A 22,930-nucleotide genomic window follows, 5' to 3' on the forward strand; every position below is an offset into this window, starting at 1 on the left:
GAATACATATAAAAATAAAAAAATTTCAAGGGATTGAACACATTTTAGAAAATTTGTTGGAAATATTTCTTTATAGAAATATGTGAATAAACTATGATTCAATCGTCAGGTTTTAAAGAATTATTATTTTATTAAGAACTTTAAAAGAGCGATAGAAGTCAAATTTTTAAGAAATGACGTCGTTCTCCAAACAATAATTTATAATTATTAGAACAATAATAGTTATATGAGAATTATATTTTTTATTATCAAATTTTTTACAGAAAGATTAAAAAATGTAATTATAATCTAAACATTCCAAATTATTTTATAAATATATCTAAACTCGCAAAATTTTTGAAAATTACATAAATTTTTATTAAATAATTATTTTTGAAAGAAACAATGAAACAATAATAAGAGTATTATGCGCTGCAATTATTTTCTGTGCTTTAAAAACTAATTTTTTTCAGATATAGGTAAAACTAAGCGCCGAAACTAAAGTGGTATAAATTTTACTACCATAAATGGGAAATTCTTTGTAAAAAGTCAATACATGTTGAATTCGCAATATATTCTTCCCCTTGTGTTGTGTCACATATATGCAAGGTGAATAATTACTCGTCATTATCGTTTATTTCGTCTTTCTTTGGTTTATGTGAGTCGGAACGCGTGCTCGTTGATAAAATTCTATCAGAATCCGCCACATTGCTGTCCATTGATTTTAAAGTAGTTAATCTGCATTCATATATGGAATGATTAAACAAAAAAAAATTGGTTGTTTTGCAATTATATATAAAATGATTAAACAGAGAAAAATTTGTTGATGTTTAAAAGATTACAATTATGCGTACTACAAAACTATAAAGACAAATTTTCATTCTTAGATTTAAATATACTTATAACATTTCATCGATGCATAATTCTAATATTTGCGTCTATTATAGTCATTTCTTTAAAGATTTTATATAATTAAGATTATGTCTCAAATTTAATGTTTATATATACCTTAACAATATTATTATTATATCACAAAATTGCGTTACCAAACTCAATCCAAGTGATACGTATACCAACCTAAGTGGTAGTAGCCTTATTTCTCCTTAACAAAATTATATCACAAAATTGCGTTACCTAATTCAACCTAAGTGATATGTTATTTCAAAAAAATATATCAAATCTTTAAATTGCGCCAACTACAAAGAGAATATATATATTGCTTTGAAAAATAATTGTTGTGCTACTTTTAAAAAAATTAAACTCAAGTGGTACGTATCTTTGTATTCCCATTCAAGTGTCTTCCCATTCCAATCCAAGCTTCAATTCTTTTTATAATATTATAAAGAATCATTTTAATTTCATATATAATTTAAGATTTGGTTGATTAGACCCAGCTTTCTATCTGCTATAACTGAAGCTGTGGCTAATGCCATTCTCCAGCTGAATCACTTGTAAGTATTACAGTTTTCTTAGCTCTTTGACGAAATAAAAATCTGTTAAATTTTATCTTCTCTGACTTTCTTTATAGGCCGACAGCTTCCGAATACAACATTGCAGCAACTAAGCTATGTGAATTGTTTCCGTGTGAAACTAAGGTAAAGTTTACAAGCGAAAAATTATTAATAAAATTAAATTTATTCAATTTATTTTTTCAATTTATTTATTGTTAATAAATGTCTTTTGTGCAGGAGTCGTATTATTGTCCGCCAGTAGGAAAACATAGAAATGCATCGGGAAAACTTCCCGATAAAATAAAAAATATCAAATATCAAGTAAAAAAAAAAGCTGCTGGTTCTTGGGAAACTCACTCTGAATCTTCTTTTGTCTCGAGTGAAAATCGAATCACTCATCCTGAAAAATTTGCAGGTAATAATTGTAATTGCTCTCTTGCTCTTTATTTATAGTTTGTCAAAATTTCTAGCAAGTTTTTGATAGTAATTAAAATATCAGATATATGTTTAGCAATAAAGAAATCAGATTTATTAGTTAAATATCCAATACAGAAGGAGAATACAATTTTATAGCTAATTTAAGTATGCAAATGTGTAGAAAATAATTAAGAGAGATTCAAAACTTGTCTTAATTGTTTAATTTTAATATTTTTGGTATTTTTCAGGAAGTTGTGATCCAAACGACTCTACAGTTAAAACTGCAATCGCACGCTTAAAATATGACAGTATTGAGTCTTGGCCAGAACTTTTGCGTAGTTGGTCAGTGACACATCCTTTGCGCTTTCAGTATCTGAGAGAAACTAGACCGATAGCGCAGCTGAATAAAGCAACGTCTTCTGTCCAACAATCGCAAGAGTCTGATGCTTTAGTGAGTGATTATTTCAAAAATTGGGGCGTACTCGCACTACCTAATGGATATCTACTGGTGAGAAAATTGAATTTATACATGTTTTGAATGTGTGATATTCTTTTTCTCTTTTCAAATGTATTCCCTTTCAAACAAGCTAAATTAATTGATTTGTATGGTTGTAGATTCAGCAAGATTTTAAGGAATTATATCCTGGAAGAGAAGATGGTTTGATATCAAAGTGGGATTCAACCAAAGATGTCTTAATTAATCTTCTTAATGCTGAAATTGCTAAATCAGATGAGTATGGAAGGAAGTTACTTAAAGATTTGACTGTTACAGATACAGGTATTTATAAAAAGACTGTATTTTGTGGCCCAATTTCTTTTGTTACTTATTTGTAATTATATATTAATTTATATAACTTTTATTAATTTACTTTAACTACTTTATTTATGTTTTTCAGACAAAAATGACGTAATTCTATTTCATTTACTGCCATCACTTTGTTGTAAAAGGACAAGAGGTGCGAGCGTAAATATACCATCTGTCGCAGAAGCCAGAAAGGCCTTTATCCTCCATGTCCTTGTAATTATCATTTATAGTAAATATTTCTATTTTATGATAATAATTAAGTACATAAACTCACTGTTTTTAAAAATATTTTGCAGATTCCGGGGGACTTGAATCGTCAAATCAAGGTTCATAGCGAGTGGCTGGCAAATCGCGGCCTCAACTTGCAGCCGACGTTAGTATTTGTTGGACCTACTTTATCGAACATTACTGCCAGTTACGTTCAAATAGATGCTGTGCGGTATGAGCTCCGTACTCCATTAAAAGCTCTGGATACGTGTTTCAAGGCGTTTCATGCGCTAGACGCTGCATATCAAGAGGAGTGCCGAGCAGTCTGGCTTTTTATTCAGAAGTATTTTTACGATTTGTATCTTAAAGAGGACGATAATATTTCTCGAGTAACAAATATACTTAGTTCCTTAAAGGGATTAGTTTCAAAGAAAATCTAGTGCTTAAGACTATTCTACGATTTCGTTTTACGTTGCAGAACTTTTCTTATTTTAATAAAATGTATATTTGTAAGGACTGCCATTTCCAGTTGCCTTCCATTAAAGCATTGTGCTGTCATTTACAGACATTTCGGCTCGATTTTTATCCAAGCGGGGCTTTCAACGGGATGTAGTTTTTCATTTTAAAGAAAAAATTCTGATTGACTGTTATAACTATAATAATTTTAATTTTATTTTACCCCCTGGTCTTGAGAACTCTGTCGTAGTTAAAGAAGTAACTATTTGCAACACCAAGTATAAGAGAAATATGGTGCTTGCGATAAACTATGAAAATGATTTGCCTCTCTTTGGATTGTTGCATTGGATAGTAAAACCACAACTAATTAATGATAGAGTTGGTTTCATTTTCTCAGGCTTTCATACTGTTGGATTCAATAGCCACCTTCACTGTTATGAGGTGACACCAACTCTGGAGTGGTTTTATAAAGAGTATCAAAATTTTATTTCATTTTATCCAACTTCATGTAGAATAGGGGCTGATGGAAATTCATACGTAGCTTTTAGGCATATTCTGTAATATTATGCTTTGTATAATAGGGTAAGCGAACCTATTTCGGAACACTTTAATTTTTCTCATGTTAGCCGTTACGTAATGTCAAATTTTGATGTTGGTGACAAAATGCTCCAGCAATATGTATGCGTTCATTTAATAAATAGCGAATATTAATTTGTAGAACTGTTTTATGTTATCATGATCAATAATCCCAAATAATAAATAATATAATAATATAACACTGAGAGAAAGGTTTTGTTACTATGTGAACAACCAACATTTTTGCTGCAAGAGCTAATTAATTTTACAATAATAGCAAAGTTTTACCGAACTTTGCTATTGCAACAAAAGATTTTGCTATTATTGCAAAATTAATTAGCTCTTGCAGCAAAAAAATGTTGGTTTACATAGTAATAAAACGTTTCTCTCAGTGAATAATAAGAAAACATTCCATTTAGTATATATTCTTACAAGTTTAAGAATATCTGGTACTTAAGAATATCTTTAGTATATATTCTTACACATTAAGAATATCTGAAACTTAAGAATCTTTAGAGGATTTCCCTCTAAAACTAAGAGGATCCTCTTGGCGCTTATTTTAGTGGAAAATATTATAAAGATAAGTGGTATATTCTTAAGATGAGAATACAATTTTTTCGGTGCATCAGCAACTGGAAGTTCAAACTCATTCGCGCTGTAAAGATACTGAGGAAGAAGAAGTACTTAGAATGTGAGGAATTCGAAATTGATGAAGAATCAAACAATGATGAAGAATTAAATAATAATAAAGAATCAAATAATGACGAGGAATCAAATAATGACGAAGAATTAAATAATGGTGAAGAATTAATGCATGAAGATCTGAACGAAGAAGAGTTATTAGTAGAGAGTCATGATTCAGATAACGATGATGACATAGAAATACAGATAGATGAAGAAAATGATGATGAACATTTTGATACTACAGAAGCAATTCGTCAATGGGCTTTACTTCATCCACCAATATCTCATACACGTCTAGAATTATTGTTAAACATTTTAAGACGAGACTATCCAATGTTGCCTAAAAATGCAAAAACATTTTTAAGCACTAGAAACAAAAATTATGCCATAGAGACATTTGATGAAAACAATGATGGTAAATTTGTTTATCTGGGAATTTATAATAATCTTTTAAAATATGTTAATCCTGATTTACACGAAGTTAATACTATTGAGCTGCTTGTAAATGTGGATGGATTACCCTTGTTTAAATCAAGCTCTAAGCAACTGTGGCCTATTCTGTGCCAAATATTTCATGATCTACCGGTGTATAAACCGTTTCCAGTTGCATTTTATTGTGGAAATCAAAAACCTGGCGACGTGGAGAAATATTTAGAAAAATTTATCGAGGAAGTTAATATATTGCAAGAAAGAGGAGTTATTATAGATGGCCGATTATTTGAGTTCTCAATTAAAGCATTCATTTGTGACAGACCTGCACGTGCATTTTTAAAGTGTATTATAGGTCACGGAGGTTATTTTGCATGTGAACGGTGCACAGTACGGGGAAAACGGAAGTATGGTCGTGTTATTTATCCCATTAAAAATAATGAATTACGAACAGATACGTCTTTCCGTGCTCAAAGTAATAAGGAACATCACAAAGGAGTTTCTCCATTAATTTATATTAATAATCCTGCTCTTGATCTAATACGTCAGTTTTTATTGGATCCAATGCATTTAGTTTTTCTGGGTGTCATGAAGAAATTATTTGAGTATTGGTTGAGTGGTAATGTAAAGACCGTAAGAATAAGTAATAATACGAAACAACAGTTATCTTTGTTATTAATTCAGCTTCAACGACAAATACCATCTGAATTTCAACGGACAACGAGATCATTAACAGAAATTAATAGATTTAAAGCTACAGAATTTCAATTTATATTACTATATGCCGGCCCAATCATTTTCAAAAAAATATTGTCTAAAAACATTTACAAACATTTTTTACTTCTTCACGTTGGCTGTAGATTATTATCATCCAGAACTCTTGCTATACAAAAACATGAACACGCAAAGTTTTTACTTAAAAAATTTGTTGCAATTGCTCCTAAATTATATGGAAAACAATGTCTAATAGGGAATATGCACAATCTTATCCACCTTGCTGATGACGTAAAATATATGAACTGTCCTATGTCAAATATCACGGCTTATTCATTTGAAAATACGTTAGGGAAAATAAAAAAACTTATACGCCATGGTAACAAACCTTTGGAGCAATTATGTCACCGATGGAACGAATTGTTTGTCAACATTAAGCCACCTACAATACCACCTATAATACAAATATTAAGACAATTACGTCCTGATAATTTCGGTAACATACCTGTGGTAAAAATACAATTTAAAAACACAATTTTAACAACTAAACCTCCAAATAACACAGTATTATTAAATAATAATAAAATATTAGAAATTAATAACATATATATATCGGTAAATAAAAAAAACCTACAATCAATAAAAATAACAGGAATAATTTTAAAAAAGAATAAACCGCTTTATGTATATCCATGCAATGCTGAAATTATGAAAATGTGGCGTGTTTCTAAAAGATATAATGATATTGTAATTTACATGCTAAGTGACGTTCAACAAAAAATGGTACAATTTAATATTGGTAATGAAACGGAAGAAAACATTTATGTAATGCCTTTACTTCACACATAAATAATTGTAACTATAAACTATTTAGATATTACATATATATTATCATTAAACATAAAAATTTAAATTAAAATTAAATTAAAATTAATTTAAAAAGTGTTAATATATATATATATATATATATATATATATATATATACATATATAACAATACTAGATGTAGTGTAAAAGAATATTTTATAACGCGACATATAATTAGAGACATTTGAATTTGTGTATCGCGTGGCGCGAAACGATGATACGCGTGGCGCGGCGTTCAGCGGCGTCGCAACATTCATTTGTCCTGCACAAGTCTGTACAGGAACCTACAAGAAAAGACGTTGGAGAAACGGTTTAGTCGCCTACGTGTCTGTGTGTATGTGCGTGCAGCACTAGTGCCATATTTCCAGTATTTTTGGATAACATAAAATTGAATATTTGTAAGACAACTTGTAAATCAAGTTCGATTAACGTGACTTTATTTGTGGATTTGTGGATAACCGTAAATCAAATGGAGACACACAAGTATAGGTTAGTTGTATTTCTAAATACGAAGAAAACGAAAGAAATAGATATAGTACCTGCAACGTGGATTCATTGCAATGAAACGAGTAATACTTTACTGTGTAAATTTATGCCGCCACCTTATAATAAGGACAAAGCAAATAAATTAATAGAGATGGTTAAAAATTGCGATTTACCTGAAGAAGGGTGGCCCAATTATCCCGTTGATCTTGTAGGAAGAGCACGTAAGTAATTGTTTTTTATGTATGTATTAGATATGTATAATATACAAATTTTCCTTTTCGTTATGCAACGTGAAAGAATCGATGATGTAGAACTGTACAATAGTAGAAATTATGTTTATTAGGTACACACACACACACACACACACACACACATACACACACACACGCGCATACGCACATATGTATGTGTGCGTATGCGCGCGCGCGCGCGCGCGCGCGCGTGTGTGTGTGTGTGTGTGTGTGTGTGTGTGTGTGTGTGTGTGTGTGTGTGTGCGTATGCGCGCGCGTGTGTGTGTGTGTGTGTGTGTGTGTGTGTGTGTGTGTGTGTGTGTGTGTGCATGCATTGATGTAACATAAATGTTTTAAGAGTTACACTGAGAGTTTCATATTACATTTTGCTTGACATTGCTTTGAACAAATTAGAATAATTTTTTCATATTTTTATTTTATTATTTTACGCGATATATCAGTACTGCATAATCCACTTATAAAAGATGTTAACTTTCCACATAAACAAGTAGGTACAGTTAAAATGTATATTAGTCTCTTAAAGTTGTAATATTCCATTATTATATATTCTCTATTGCTTTTTGCAGACACCTACGAAGACGCAGAAGATAAAGTTATAGAATTAGAAAATAAAGCTTATGCATATTCTACTGATAATAAATCTAAAGCAAAGAGTAAAGCACTTGAAGATAAAAAAAAATTTAAATTTAAATCAATCACAAAGACATCGGTATGTGACAAATTAGACCAAACTATTATTGATTTAAACGCAAGTATGGATACTAATCAATGTAAGTAAACTGCAGAAATTAGTTAATAATTATACAAATTAAAAAATGGTTGCGTTCAGCGAATACAACAGTACAAACGTTGAATAAAAATTATCTGCAATTAGAAGCGTATACCTTTAGCTTTCAACCAATTATATCTATCTTCCACAAATCGATCAGTCAACATAATGTTCGCTGAACAATGCCAATTTTATATAAATAAAATTAATTAACTAAATTCGTTCCAATATACAATTTTCTGTCGAAACTTTTTATCTAGAGATAATTTTTCATCCAATGCTTTAAATTGTTTATAATCTTGACATACAAGAGAGTGTTGATTGTCTTCGTCATTATCTTTTTTACAATTAAAGAAACTTTCAACATTATTTTGTTTGTATTAGCTCTTCCAAATTTTATTGTAACTCTTTGACCAATAATGACATTTGAATTATCTCTCCTTGTAAATTAGCAATTTTTTTAGATAAATTTCGGTAATATTTTTTTATTCTATTGCATATGCGATCAACAAGTATACGGATGTATATTATATATGTACAATCTGAATTTTGTTTAACTTAAATAAAAATATAAATTAAAAAAGTAAAATAAGTATTGCAACACTAAAATAATTAATTACTTTCATAATTATTGTTATCCTCGCTAAAATATCTTTATCTTGGAGGGAAGACTTTTTTGATATTTCAATATCTTTTATTACATGTTTACAACATTACAATGTTTTTTTAACCATTTTTATATTAACTTATTTTTTGAAAAACTATTGTTATTGATTTTTTAGTTAAACAATTTTGGATTTTTTTAAATGTTTCAGGTCTAAAGGAATCATTCCCACGTGCCGCAGAAAAGCCATCTGATTCCTCAGATGATGATTGTAAGAAGAGTACAAAAAAAGACAAGTATGCAAGAAATAAAACATCACTGGGGAAAAAATATAAAAAGAAAGAAAAAAAAAGTTCTACAAAATTATATGAAGAATCTGACAGTAGCAATATTGAAATGAAGGATACGGAATCTAAAGTATCAAAAGTACGTAAGAAACATGTGATAAAAGATACTGAAATATCAAAAAAGTCTTCCCTCCAAGATAAAGAGTATCTTAGCGAGGGTAACAATAATTATGAAGGTAATTAATTATTTTAGTGTTGCAATACTTATTAATTTTTTAATTTATATTTTTATTCAAGTTAAACAAAATTCAGATCGTACATATGTAACATACATCCGTATACTTATTGTAGATCGCATATGCAATACAATAAGAGAATATTATCGAAGTTTATCTAAAAAAATTGCTAATTTACAAGGAGAGATAATTAAAGTGTCATTATTGGTCAAAGAGTTACAACAAAATTTGGAAGAGCTACAAAAACGAAATAATGTTGAAAGTTTCTTCAATTGTGAAAAAGATAATGACGAAGACAATCAACACTCTCTTCCATGTCAAGATTATGAATAATTTGAAGCATTGGATGAGAAATTATCTCTAGATGAAAATTTTCGACAGAAAATTGTATGTTGGAACAAATTTAGTTAATTAATTTTATTTATATAAAATTGACAATGTTCAGCGAATATTATGGTTGATCGATTTGTGGAAGATAGATATAATTGGTTGAAAGCTAAAGATATACGCTTCTAATTACAGATAATTTTTATTCAACGTTTGTACCATTGTATTCGCTGAACGCAATCATTTTTTAATTTGTATAATTATTAACTAATTTCTGCAATCAGTTTCTTTTATCATTACTTTTTTTTTATAAATTCAGCTTTATTTCTTTCATGTTATAAATATTATTAACATTTTCCAGATACGAAAAATATTTAGTGTAATTAATAAAAAAAGTACAGTGACAAAAAATGTTGGACAAATTTTACGCATGTTTCTAAGTCAAGACTTAGCAATGAAATTTACAACTATTAAACCTGTCCTTGGAAAACATGTTTTTCGTAGTACTAAACTGTATTGTTGCATACGAGGTATATTTTTTGAAATGTTTATTATTGAATGCTTGTATATTGTTTCAAGATAAAAAAAATGTATTATTTTCTAAAATAACATTATAAGATGTGTATTTACATACACACACACACTTAATAAGGTACCTTATCAGGAACCTTATCAGGACCTTGCTAGGAATCCTGATAAGGTCCTGATACATGTACTGCGTTACATGACTTATTAGGACCCGATAGTATTACCTCATCGGGACCTGATCAGCAAATGAGGTTAACCTGATCAGGACCATGAGTTAAATTTCTAGTCGGGATACTGCACTGCTTCTGGTAACACCATACTACTTTACCACCATATTACTTGATGAAAAAATCACACCGCCAGTAGTGTCAAGATTCACACCGTCTTCTGTGAGGAAATTCACACCGCAACAATGTGAATTTTCCACACCAAGCGGACAGTGTTGATTTCACCCCATCACGGTGAGAATTATATAAACACCGATATGGGTGTTACGATTCACACCATTGGTGTTAAATTCACACCCATATTTCTTACATCACGTGGCCACCCCGAACATGATGGCGCTTTCTGATTGACTGCCTCCACCCTAATCAAATGACGTCATCATTTTACCGTGAGAATCGGTGGTTATTTTTAACTTTCAATTTACACAGTTAAAATACAAAGTAATTTTTCTAATTTTACCTAAAAACGTTAAACTTACTTCAAGTTTCCGTAAATATTTTTTCGGTTTACTATGTCTGGTGGTACAAGTACTTGATGTATTTTAATATTTATTTTAGCACAGTAAATTTATTTCTAATATGGAATATCAATTTTCGATATATTGTCAATATTCTGTTATTTCAGAAATTGTATGTTATTCATAAAATTGTACAAAACAATAAAAATTTCGAAATTAAATATTTATTAAAGACGTTAATTTAATGCATGAACTTCTTGTTATCATAGAGTTTCGTCAATTAACGCGAGAGCATTCTCCCGTAAGCACAATAAATCGATAAATGTTAGAGCTCCAGGATTAATTATTTAGCCTAATATAATTTAGTTCTATCCATTTTAGGGAAACGAATCTGTGACAAGTCGCATTTATCTGCATTATTAGATGGGAATAATACATAAATATACAATCTAACATATTCACAGATTCGTTACCCCATTATAAAAAATTCATCATTACTCACCGACCAGATGCGCAACGAGCGGAGTTATTCAGCTATGTAACCGCGATGATTCTGTAACACAAAAACGAAAGATTCAAATTAAAGAGACACTCAAAATAACCAACGTTTCAAAAAATAATTTTTACACGCGTCTAATTCGTCTTTCAATTAGCTTTACTAATATAATTATCTATTTTTCGGGAAAAATCTTCACGAGAATAAACTTTTATAAAATTTTAAACGGTACTTCTTTCTCTAATTATTTCTAACTTATCTGAGATAAAACGACCCGAATAAATGGGAAAGAATACTATTTATTTTTAGATGAGAATAAATAATACTCACCCCAAGATTGCTCCGCCCGCGCCGGGGCCCGATGCCCCTGCCTCCGCCAGGCCTCCTCTCAGAACGGGATTGTCAGGCCTCCTTCTCCTCCTTGCCTTCCTCGCCATCCGTTGCACAGGACACTCACGTAACCACTGTCCAATATTTCACGATCGAGAGCGAAGTATCTGTCATAACACGATCGCGATACTTTATTAGTTTATTAGACATTAGACACGCCCGATATAAAACGATCGACGTACTACGGCGCACTTCCATTATTTCAATCCGACAGTTTACCGAGCTTCTTTCTCCGCTGAACACGGCCAGCTTACTTACCGACGCCGCACGCCACGCGGATACAACGCGGGTCGAGTCAATGGCCGAATTGAAACGAAACGATCGACACATATATCACACATGTCATCACTACGCCTCGTTATTCTAAATCACGCGATTCGCGTACTCTGTACTCACATTAAATCCCACGATATATCCGACGATTCTCGACCAAACGTTAGTCCAGCACTCCGATCGTCTTCTCATTCGATCCTGTGTGCGATAATAGTCCATTATTCATTGAAACACAATAAACTTATTATATTCGGCGTACATTAATCCTGTATTCACCTCACTCCGATTCCCGTAGCCGCGCGAGGCGCGAGGTATGTCAGGTATGTGCCGCGCAACGGCCAGCCGGGCCAGCGTGCTTCGGCGTGCTTCGGCCATGTTCGTGAGCAGTCGGCGCGCGAGGCGAACGACGAAAATTATTCGGTCGCGCACACGGGATAATCCGACGATTAAGAGAGAATTACTTAATTCTTAATATTCTATCTTTCTAGTACCTGCGACCTGCGATATCATCGCAATACTCATCACGACACATCTCGCGATGAAATAGCGCTACGCATATGGAGTCATCGCCGCTCACTCGACTGCTCGTCGGTTCGAGCGTCGTCAGCGTCGGGAGTCGAGTAGTGTCGAGACGTGAATCACGTGAATCGTGAATGATAGCACGGCGCGGACGACCGTCTTATTTGTAAACACCGCGTAGCACGCGGGCGGCGGGCGTACAATTCCGGCGTTCGCAAAAACAAAAAACGAAGCGCCCGCGTGCCAACAATCTCGCCGCCGCCGCCGCGCCGGCAATATTTAATTATTTACCTGACGATAACATTTAAGGCCCCGGGCACATAGAAAAACTTAAGCAGTAAGGAAATCAACGGTACTCATTCGCTACCGCTTACGTTAGGCCCGGTCTACAATCAGTCGTATTATATGTTGGAGTCGGATGTCGGAACGTAGCCGATGGTCCAATGAGGAAAATTCGTTTCCGAAAAAGAAATTCTCTCATTGGACCATCAGCTATGTTGCGACATCCGACTCCGACATACGACTGATTGTAGACCGGGCCTTAAGTTCTTGACTGTGATTGGCTGATTTGTTTACTGCTTAAGTTTTTTTATGTGCCCGGGCCTTTAATATACTTATATATCTTATAGCGGTACAAAATTAACATATATGCCGAATATTCCGTTTCTCGTGTTTCGATGAATGAGCTATTATCGCATATTTTTACATTGTTTCACGGGCCCATATTAGCCGTATTAGCACATTGCATGAGACGAAAATTCCTCTCTCAATAATATTTCGATCTGAGGAAGAAACGATTCTAAATGAAAAAAGTAATGCGAGCTTTCGCGCAGTCGACTCTTTGCTCGCTTGATTCTTTATACTTTTATAATATAAAGATTTTTATATTATATATAAAAATTTTTTCGCAGAAGGCTCGGAATATAAAGATTTTTATATTATATATAAAAATGTTTATATTATAAAGAAACAAGCGAGCGCGCAAAGAGCCGACTGCGCGAAGGCTCGCATTACTATTCTTCATGAATTGTTTCTTTTTCAGATCGAAATATTATTATTGAGAGAGGGATTATCGTCTCGCGCAATATGTTATTATGGATCCGCGAAACAACGCGGAAGATATGCGATAATAGCGCATTCATCGAAATACAAGAAACGGAATATATTACATATATTCGACGTACGTTAATTCTGTATCGCTAGGTATTGCCGTTGGTAAGTATGCGGGCGCTCGACTTTGTTTTTTGTACGACACGCCGCGCCGCCCGCGCCCCAAGGCTCGCGACCCCCGCGCCCGCGGTCGCGGCAGTCGCGCTATCATTCATGTTCCATGTTCCGATGCTCGAACCGACAGGCAGCTAATAAGCGAGCGACTCTGCGACTCTGTGTGCGTAGCGCTGTTACATCGCGATAGGCAATCACAATGATATCGCAGGTATCAGAGAAATGCAGCATGTTCTTTATTAAAATCATCGGGATTATTCCGTTTGCACAACCGACGCGAAATCTCGCCGTTCGCGACTCACGAATGTGGCCGAAGCCGGTGCCATGATCGTTGCGCAGCACTCGCCTCACGCGGTTTACGGAAAGTCGAGTCAGTAGATGAATACAGAATTAATGCACGCCGAATATTCCGTTTCGATCGTTCATTGATATATTGAATAATCTGGCCGTCGCTTTCGCATTTCGAGAACGCGGCGTAATACGCGAATCGTCGGATCATCCTGGGATATTTTAATGTGACGGAATATACATATATGCGAATCGCGTGATTTAGAATAATATGAAGCACGCGATGATGTGTGGTGCGTCGACCGTTTAATTGCATTCGTAATTGTAAAATTCTCGCGGAATTTATGCGCTCGAGCTGTGTCGCGGCGTGTCTCGAGCGTGTATCTTCGAACGGTTGTGCCCGAAGCCTAAGGCTGACGTCCCATGGCATGTATTTTTCGCGTAACGCGTATCGCGTAACCAATCAGCGGCGTTACGCGTTTTTCATAACGCCTGCGCTACAATTCGCGTTCAGTTTTAGCGTATTACGCGGTTTTATATTAAGTGTGTGTATCAATGTGTATGTATGTGACTCTTTGTCTGTGTTCAGCCTGTGTTTACCATGGAGAATGTACCAGTAAGCAAATTAATTTATTTTAATTAATGATTTATTATAAAATCGGTTTTGATGTAATAGTAAAAACTAATTTCAGATATTAATAATGGAAAATTCATATATTAATTTATTAATTAGCGATTACTTTTTCCAGTTAAGTTAGGTTAGGCGTGAGATTACTATTTGTAATAGCTTTTAAAATAGTTTTTGCTTTAACAGAACAAGAAGTTTGAGTCGCCAGTAGATAATTAAAAATTACTAAAGATGTTGTAATCGACCCAACTGGCCAAATTTATTAATCGAAAAACGCTACGTTTCGACCGAGGATCCGGTCCTTTTCAAGCGTGTATACAAAACTCACAAATGTCGATTAGTCAAGCATAATGCCCTAACTACACCGAATCTAAAAGCTAAACGACACAAAATTAATTTGCAATTAAGTGAAAATTATATCAATATTATACGAAACAGAAACTTACATATTTGTGCGTCGGAATCTAAGTAATAACAAATTTGTTAAACGGTATATTTCGTGAAATGTTTGTAACATGACATAGCAGTGCGGTGGTACAATTTAGACTGATGAACCTGACAATTATAAACAGACTGGTGCCGTAAACAATAAAAGGCAAGAACATAGAGAGGGAAGCAGCGGAGAGGAGAGACCAGCTATATTTCTTTTATGATATGTTCGTAGAGAACGTTAAGATTCTCCGTGTCCTTTTGCAAATTGATGGTGTCGTCAAATTTTTAATAAAAAACATCTCCGCTATTTCTCTCTTTCTGGTCTGTCCTTCCTTATGTAATATTTCAGGTTTTCCCCAGTCAAAATCATGCCCATAGGATATTCGGTGTTCACTCACTACAGAAAGATTGCTAGCGTGTTTTCTAATATCGCTCTGGTGTTCCCTGAGACGCGTACACAGATGCCTTTTAGTCTGCCCTATATATGTGGCCCTACAATCCCTGCAGTTAATTTTGTACACTATGTCAGTTTGTTTTAGGTCGTTAATTCTGTCTTTGCCCCGTCTTATTAAGCAATCAAGTTTTTTAGGAACCGTGTATAAGGTAGTGATGTGGAGTTCATTTAAAGTACGGCAAATGCTATCACTCAACGTTTTTATATAGGGTAAAGGTATGCAGTTTTTAAAATCAAAAGTTGTGTTATTGTCAGTGGGAGTATTAAGTGTGTTGTTACGTGTTTTGAGAGTGTTTAGACGTTTGGCAATGTGTTTATTAACGATTGGTTTAGGAAAACTGTTGTTGTTCAAAATTTCTTTAATTATCTTAATATTGCCATCGTGGAATTTTTCATTAGAAAGTAAAACCGCGCGATCAACCAAGCTAGTAATAGTGTTCAATTTGTATTTTAAAGGATGGTTAGAATGAAAATTTATGTAACGTCCAGAGAACGTCGGTTTTTGATACCAATTGGTTATTAATAAGTTGCCATTCCTAATTACAGTCGTATCCAGGAAGTTGAGTGACGCATTCGTTTCAATTTCATAAGTGAACCTAAGTCTAGGATGATATCCGTTGAAAACTTTTAAAATCAAGCCCACACTTGTTTTGGGAATTACCGCAAAAATGTCATCGACATATCTAATGAATATCCGGATGTTAAAATTCAAAAGGCTTAGGCAATGCGTCTCTAAGTCATCCATGACAATATCAGCGACGACCGGCGATAAAGGAGATCCCATGGGGCTGCCGAAGATTTGTTCGTAAATTTCGCCGTTAAAACTAAAACTAGTGGACGATAAAATAAGATCAATTGCGTGTAAAAACTGTGATAAATTGAGGTCAGTCTTGCTAGAAATATAGTTCCACCTTTTTTCAATTCCCTTTAATACTAAATCTTTAGGGATGTTCGTAAATAGTGCCGTGACGTCAAGTGAAATAAGTGTTTCGTCATCATTAATATTCATGTTGTTTATAAACTTCGCAAAAGACCAACTATCTTTTATGTGCGATTTCGGTTTCGGGATCGACGTATGTAAGGTCTTTTGGAGGAGACTAGCCACGTTATAGAGCGGGCTACCCAACGCTGAGACAATAATACGTAAAGGGAGGCCGGCCTTGTGAACTTTCGGCAGTCCGTAGGCTCTCGGTAGATTTCCATTGGTGCAATTGAGTATTTTGTATGTACAGTCACTGACAGTCTTGGATTAATACGAAGATCAAGATCAACTCACTAAGACATCGACTGACTTTTTTGCTCCGATGTAGGAGAGACGACGTCTTACCTCCACATATACACACTCTGAGATTCAACATCATCTTCCAAAGCAACAGTGCAACTCGCAAGTTCAACACCCTGAAAAAACGTTACCAACGAAATATACTTAACCTTGAAATCAAAGATATTAACTTCGATTTAAAATTTCTGCGATCTAATGTTAAGAAAATCGAGGATACACTTGCCTCTATTTTACCGAATGACGTAATTCAAAACTTTTATACATTTAATACTTACACCATCGATCGACATGACGAGGAAACGAGATTTAGATTAATTAGTAAATTGAACATAATTATGACTAAGCAAAATACTTTTTATAACTCCTTTTTAAACATTGATCGCAGTAAATGGATTATTAATGCGAGTAGTAAATCTTTACCATCTAACGTATTAAATTTTTTAAGTTTGGGCGGTAATTTCGCTTTGCCCACCAATCCGAGAGAGAGAAAAGATCGCTTGTGCTCCTCTCTGGACATTATTAAAAATTTCGAATTTAACACATACAAAATTCCGAAAAACTTGGTAGAGAATACCCGCCGTTCGATTGCCAACTCGCTGCATAAGTTTCTGAGTTTGAATAAACATGTTAACCATATTGACAGATTTTTCACGAAAGAATTTACTGCTTGTAAAAAATTCTTGCGTGATAATGATGATGTCCTTGTCACCAAGGCTGACAAAGGCCAAGTAACTGTCATTTTGGATAAGAACGCATATGTAAACCAAATGACTGAAGCGCTTGGAGACCAAGACACTTATAAAAAATTGAAAAAAGATCCGATAAATAAAATTACATCTAAAATTCATGAATTGGTCAAATCTTGGCTTGACAATGGCATCATCAGTGACTGTACATACAAAATACTCAATTGCACCAATGGAAATCTACCGAGAGCCTACGGACTGCCGAAAGTTCACAAGGCCGGCCTCCCTTTACGTATTATTGTCTCAGCGTTGGGTAGCCCGCTCTATAACGTGGCTAGTCTCCTCCAAAAGACCTTACATACGTCGATCCCGAAACCGAAATCGCACATAAAAGATAGTTGGTCTTTTGCGAAGTTTATAAACAACATGAATATTAATGATGACGAAACACTTATTTCACTTGACGTCACGGCACTATTTACGAACATCCCTAAAGATTTAGTATTAAAGGGAATTGAAAAAAGGTGGAACTATATTTCTAGCAAGACTGACCTCAATTTATCACAGTTTTTACACGCAATTGATCTTATTTTATCGTCCACTAGTTTTAGTTTTAACGGCGAAATTTACGAACAAATCTTCGGCAGCCCCATGGGATCTCCTTTATCGCCGGTCGTCGCTGATATTGTCATGGATGACTTAGAGACGCATTGCCTAAGCCTTTTGAATTTTAACATCCGGATATTCATTAGATATGTCGATGACATTTTTGCGGTGATTCCCAAAACAAGTGTGGGCTTGATTTTAAAAGTTTTCAACGGATATCATCCTAGACTTAGGTTCACTTATGAAATTGAAACGAATGCGTCACTCAACTTCCTGGATACGACTGTAATTAGGAATGGCAACTTATTAATAACCAATTGGTATCGAAAACCGACGTTCTCTGGACGTTACATAAATTTTCATTCTAACCATCCTTTAAAATACAAATTGAACACTATTACTAGCTTGGTTGATCGCGCGGTTTTACTTTCTAATGAAAAATTCCACGATGGCAATATTAAGATAATTAAAGAAATTTTGAACAACAACAGTTTTCCTAAACCAATCGTTAATAAACACATTGCCAAACGTCTAAACACTCTCAAAACACGTAACAACACACTTAATACTCCCACTGACAATAACACAACTTTTGATTTTAAAAACTGCATACCTTTACCCTATATAAAAACGTTGAGTGATAGCATTTGCCGTACTTTAAATGAACTCCACATCACTACCTTATACACGGTTCCTAAAAAACTTGATTGCTTAATAAGACGGGGCAAAGACAGAATTAACGACCTAAAACAAACTGACATAGTGTACAAAATTAACTGCAGGGATTGTAGGGCCACATATATAGGGCAGACTAAAAGGCATCTGTGTACGCGTCTCAGGGAACACCAGAGCGATATTAGAAAACACGCTAGCAATCTTTCTGTAGTGAGTGAACACCGAATATCCTATGGGCATGATTTTGACTGGGGAAAACCTGAAATATTACATAAGGAAGGACAGACCAGAAAGAGAGAAATAGCGGAGATGTTTTTTATTAAAAAATTTGACGACACCATCAATTTGCAAAAGGACACGGAGAATCTTAACGTTCTCTACGAACATATCATAAAAGAAATATAGCTGGTCTCTCCTCTCCGCTGCTTCCCTCTCTATGTTCTTGCCTTTTATTGTTTACGGCACCAGTCTGTTTATAATTGTCAGGTTCATCAGTCTAAATTGTACCACCGCACTGCTATGTCATGTTACAAACATTTCACGAAATATACCGTTTAACAAATTTTTGTTATTACTTAGATTCCGACGCACAAATATGTAAGTTTCTGTTTCGTATAATATTGATATAATTTTCACTTAATTGCAAAATAATTTTGTGTCGTTTAGCTTTTAGATTCGGTGTAGTTAGGGCATTATGCTTGACTAATCGACATTTGTGAGTTTTGTATACACGCTTGAAAAGGACCGGATCCTCGGTCGAAACGTAGCGTTTTTCGATTAATAAATTTGGCCAGTTGGGTCGATTACAACATCTTTAGTAATTTTTGCTTTAAGTTTCGAATTTTTCTAAATCTTTTATCAAAATCTTATTATTCTTTTTTGTGCTTTATTTATTTTTACTTATTATTCTGTATTTATTATGTATTTTTTTGATAAGACAATATATTGGTGTGAAACTACAATATGTTGCTTATTATTATTTCAATTAATATTTGCAGCAAATTCGATGTGGATATTGTGGCTGGTTGATGGCAAGTCAATGTCAAAATATTTTATTACATGAGTGTTTCAAAGGATATGATGAAACTAAACATTTATTGAATATTGATGAAAATGCCGTAGCTACTATTGGTATAAACACACACACACACACACACACACACACACACACACACACACACACAACATATTAATTTGAATATTATATGAAGTATTATTATTAAATTTCCTGTTATAGTACGAAAACCAAATGAGACTGAAAGTACAGTACATGAGCCATTGTCATCTCAAAATTTTCATACTGAATTTGATGAACATCTCATAATGGCAGTTTTAGATAGACCATCATTGTATAATCATAGATTAAACATAAAGGAAAGGTCAAAATTGAAAAAGTCAGCATTATGGGAAGAAGTGAAGAACACACTTGGTGGTACAGTCTAATATTATAATTTATGTTGGATGCTACAAATATGTGTATTGAGTATATAATCAAATTATTGTTACAATTTGTTTTGATACTTGTATAATACAATTTAAAATCGAATACTTCAAGAGCATCAAAGATTTGCAGAAAAGATGGAAATACCATCGTGATTGTTACATTAGAGCTAAAAGAAAACTAAAAGAATATGTGCCAAGTGGATCCGATGCATCTTCTGCAAACTTTAAATGCAGCTATAGATTTTATGAGTTGATGAAACCGTTGGACGACGTGCTTGAAACTAATTCGTATGTAGTGTTTTAATTTTTACTATAAAATATTATACAGTACAATACTTAGTTTACAATAATTAGTAATAATTTACTTAATAATAATTAATTAACAATTATTTTACAGAACAATTAATACATTATCGAATGAAGCTGAAGGATCTTCAAACGAAAATACTGTTTCTTCTGAATTTGTATCCATACACCAACAAAGTTTGCAACCAAGTTCTGCTCCGATCGATGCAGAAAATATAAATTGCTCAGAGGTTGAATCGTCCATATCCTTAGAGGTATCAACTGCAAAGACAAGCTCTGCGTTTGATATTCCGACGCCTATATCAACAACCACCACTAAAAGTAGGTAATTATATATTTTGTATCTATATATTTCGTCAACTTAGATTATTTTAAGCTCTAATATTATTATATTTATAATTATAGAACAAAAATCGTGCAATCAACCATTACAAATACAAACGGCCCTATTAGATGTTTTGAAGACGCCAGATATGGATGCTGTAGATGGCTTTTTAAAGATGTTGGGAGAAGCTTTACGTAGATTGCCATATCGAAAGAGAGCTATAATAGAAATAAAAATCTTACAAATGGTTTTAGAAGCAGAAACTAAAGAAATAGAGTAACATTAACAGGCTTTATTTTAGTTATAGTACAGTACAGTGCAGTATTATTTATAGTATTTCGTTATAATTTAAATGACAGTATTATTTAAAAGTATTACCATTAAGTTATGAAGCTATTACTATTAAGTAAGCTATGTTGATTTAACTTGCAACCAATACTCAAGTGAGTAGACACTGTCTGTATATTTTATTATTTGCAAGATGAGTTTTGTTTAAAACAGTTTAGTTCTACAAAGTTTTGTTCATATATAAAATTTAACAAATTGTTGAAACAATTATAATAAAGGTTTATTATTATAGTTTATCCAATTTTTCGGTATATTTGATATTTATTAGAATATTTTTTGTTACAGATAGAGTTAATACATTTACATTTATAATTTAATTACATTACTACATTTATAAGTAAGCTCAATTCTTTCCATTTTTTTATAATTTTATAAAAAGTTTAAGTCTGGTCTTAAAAAATTCAAATTTAATATTTGTAGACTTAATCGTTTTGATTCTTTGAATTTATAATAAAAACATTGACAAAACAAACTAAAGAGAAACATATTAAAACTTATTTTTCCGAAAAAAGTCAAAATTCATATTAAAGTGCTTTTTCCCATTGCCACGGGACTGCACCATCTCCTTCAAAATATGCAGCAAATTTGTTTCTTATATTTATAACATTTTGACAAGGATGATGTATTTCATCGATAAAATCATGAAGACCTTCAGATGCAGCATGAAGATCGGCTGGTTTTAAAGTGGAATAAAACCGTTGATGTTTTTCTTCGCAATTAATTATAAAATTATGCAAACAGCATGTAGCTTGCACAATGTTTCTACTTAATTTCAAAGATGCTATAATAGGTTTTCTGTAAATTCTCCATCTTGCCACTAGTATTCCAAATGAACTCTCTATAACACGTCTTGCTCGACTTAATCTATAATTAAATATTTTTTTCCTTTTGTCAAGTTTTTGATTTCTAGAGTATGGTCGCATCATATAATTTTTCAATGCAAAGGCTTCATCTGCCACAATCACGTATGGTAAAATGGGACCTTGGTCCCAAACTGCTTCTGGTGGCGGTATTTGTAGAGAATTATCTTCCAGTGAAGTATATAATTTACTATTACAAAATACTCCACCATCACTTTGCCGTCCTTCCGCTCCAATATCTAAGAATGTGAATCGATATTCTGCATCACAAAGTGCAAGTAAATTAATACCATGTTGACCCTTGTAATTATAATAAGCAGATCCACTGTTCGGAGGAGCCTGTATCAAGTTCAAGAAAATAAGTCTTTTTATGACGTAATTAATAAGTAATTATTATAAATTAATTAATTTTGACATACCTGGATTATGACGTGTTTTCCGTCTATAGCCTATACAGTTTGGGAAATTCCACTTTTCTTCAAATTTGTTTGCTATTTTTTTCCACCAGTCTTTTGTAGGCTGTAGAAAAAGCTTATCATGTAATGCAGTCCAAATTGCTTCGCACGTTTCTAATACAATTTTTGAAATTGTATTGTGCCCCACTCTAAATGAGTACGAAAGAGATGTCATGCTATCTCCCGAAGCTAAATACCGAAGGCAAATTTGTAAACGTGTATTCGGAGGTATTGCTTCTCGAACACAGTCTTGCTTTGTTATATACGGTCCAATAATTGCAAGCAATTTTTCGTATACTTCCACAGTCATGCGGAAGTAATTTATAAATTTGTCATCGTTGTAAAAATATAATTCTTTTACAAGATTGTTGCTCGCACCGTGCCGGTTACGATTTTCGGTCGAAAATATTGGGTGAACCCAATATTTTCTTTTATTTGCTATTTGGTTTTTTTCATTTTCACTTTGTAATAAATATAAAACA

General features: G+C 33.3%; 5 long non-coding RNA genes and 1 pseudogene across 6 annotated transcripts in view; 3 read left to right on the top strand and 3 right to left on the bottom strand.

Annotated features, from left to right (window-relative positions):
* The window catches only part of LOC139779843 (uncharacterized), an 86,813-nt gene extending 74,333 nt beyond the window's left edge, over window positions 1-12,480 (bottom strand). Inside the window, exons 1-3 of one of the 2 annotated variants that reach the window (XR_011720031.1) lie at window positions 12,041-12,480; window positions 11,585-11,751; window positions 11,023-11,311 (exon numbers count right to left, since the gene is read on the bottom strand). This is a non-coding gene — a long non-coding RNA (uncharacterized lncRNA). Of the gene's footprint in view, window positions 1-11,022; window positions 11,312-11,584 lie in introns of those variants that run through there. The other variant, XR_011720030.1, reaches the window with a different exon arrangement.
* Window positions 1,291-1,700, top strand: LOC139779848 (uncharacterized). The gene is made up of 3 exons (XR_011720033.1): window positions 1,291-1,430; window positions 1,508-1,574; window positions 1,668-1,700. It is a non-coding gene; the product is annotated as an uncharacterized lncRNA (long non-coding RNA).
* Window positions 2,084-3,007, top strand: LOC139779847 (uncharacterized). The gene is made up of 4 exons (XR_011720032.1): window positions 2,084-2,355; window positions 2,463-2,625; window positions 2,744-2,865; window positions 2,949-3,007. It is a non-coding gene; the product is annotated as an uncharacterized lncRNA (long non-coding RNA).
* A 2,326-nt stretch (window positions 12,481-14,806) lies between the features above and the next one.
* On the bottom strand, window positions 14,807-16,111 carry LOC139779850 (uncharacterized). Its single transcript, XR_011720035.1, has 2 exons — window positions 15,023-16,111; window positions 14,807-14,953 (listed from the first exon to the last, which is right to left on the bottom strand). It is a non-coding gene; the product is annotated as an uncharacterized lncRNA (long non-coding RNA).
* Window positions 16,112-19,277: 3,166 nt separating this feature from the next.
* LOC139779851 (uncharacterized) lies at window positions 19,278-19,524 on the top strand. The gene is made up of 2 exons (XR_011720036.1): window positions 19,278-19,308; window positions 19,378-19,524. It is a non-coding gene; the product is annotated as an uncharacterized lncRNA (long non-coding RNA).
* A 2,371-nt stretch (window positions 19,525-21,895) lies between these two features.
* On the bottom strand, window positions 21,896-22,758 carry LOC139779844 (uncharacterized; annotated as a pseudogene).
* Between the last annotated feature and the right edge of the window lie 172 nt (window positions 22,759-22,930).

This window comes from Temnothorax nylanderi, unplaced genomic scaffold (genome assembly GCF_030848795.1).
Source record: "Temnothorax nylanderi isolate EJ_2023f unplaced genomic scaffold, tnyl_v1.0 TNYL_tig0245_pilon, whole genome shotgun sequence".
Taxonomy (NCBI): Eukaryota; Metazoa; Arthropoda; class Insecta; order Hymenoptera; family Formicidae; genus Temnothorax; species Temnothorax nylanderi.